We start from the raw sequence: 1,059 nt of genomic DNA on the forward strand, positions 1-1,059 counted from the left end.
GACGCACATGCTCGTGCACACACCATTCACGACCCGACCTCGTCCTTGGTGAGAGCGAGTGAAGCAGACGAAAAAAAAGACAGCGCTGGGGTGAGCAGGTCGGGGAGGCTACAGGTAAACTCAACACACAGTCTCTCGCGTTCCATGGTTACGCCGACACACAAGGCACCGGCTCACGTGCACTCGAGTTTCGTTAAAGAGAAGCCTTCGTTGTAAGGACTATAGTGATTCCGAGGTGGGCGAAGAGTAGTGACGCGTGGGAAAAGCGAAAGAAAAAGACGGACAGAGTGATTATTTTTTTGCTATTGTTGTTGTTCTGAAGGCAACACGATTGTGAGTGGGCTGTGAGGACCAGGCGAAACACCTGTGACCTGAACATATGACTTGGACACCTGTTGCATGTCTGTCTGTATTAGTACCTGTAGACGAGGCTATGAACTGTAATAATGATGAGTTACACCAGCAAGAATAGTGCCTTTGTTCACATGCATGGAAAGTATTTGGAGATGATCCAGCATGTAAGCTCTCTGGGATAATTAGCATACGAGATCCGAGTCAAGAAAACTGAGTGCTTTTGGTACTGTCACAAAACTCCCAGACAACTTGTGAAGACGGTAAAAAGCACTGTAAGATATGAATTGTTGTTATTCCACACCATATGCAAAAGATATAAAACATTAGTACTAAGTCATGAAACATTTATTATCTCGGTGCCAAACAATATCGTAAGGAGATAACACATATCATCTCTCCTTTCACACTAGCACGAAAACCCCTTAACTCAACGCAAACTTGAAGACACCTAAATATGCAAACATAAAAGTGGAACAGAAATGAAAGCTGTTATCCCTTCCCCACGCAACTTCGCGAACTGCCACGGCCCACTTGCCATAGATCACACATGGATGCCTCTGCAGTTTACAGTACGGCTTGGTGTCACCTTGGGGTTTCTAAAGATTCTCGTTACAGTGCACTCCTTGTGAGAAGCAAAAGTTATTTTCACATTCTGCTAACGCATATTTCGACTTACATATGGGATGTTAATAATTATTATGAACT

The 1,059-nt window shown here is 44.1% G+C and overlaps 1 long non-coding RNA gene across 1 annotated transcript in view; it reads left to right on the forward strand.

Moving 5' to 3' along the window:
* The first annotated feature begins 106 nt into the window (after nucleotides 1-106).
* The window catches only part of LOC119581603, a 17,621-nt gene continuing 16,668 nt past the window's right edge, over nucleotides 107-1,059 (forward strand). The window contains exon 1 of the long non-coding RNA XR_005229577.1: nucleotides 107-235. This is a non-coding gene — a long non-coding RNA (uncharacterized LOC119581603). The remainder of the gene's footprint in view (nucleotides 236-1,059) is intronic.

Source organism: Penaeus monodon, chromosome 15 (genome assembly GCF_015228065.2).
Source record: "Penaeus monodon isolate SGIC_2016 chromosome 15, NSTDA_Pmon_1, whole genome shotgun sequence".
NCBI classification, from domain to species: domain Eukaryota; kingdom Metazoa; phylum Arthropoda; class Malacostraca; order Decapoda; family Penaeidae; genus Penaeus; species Penaeus monodon.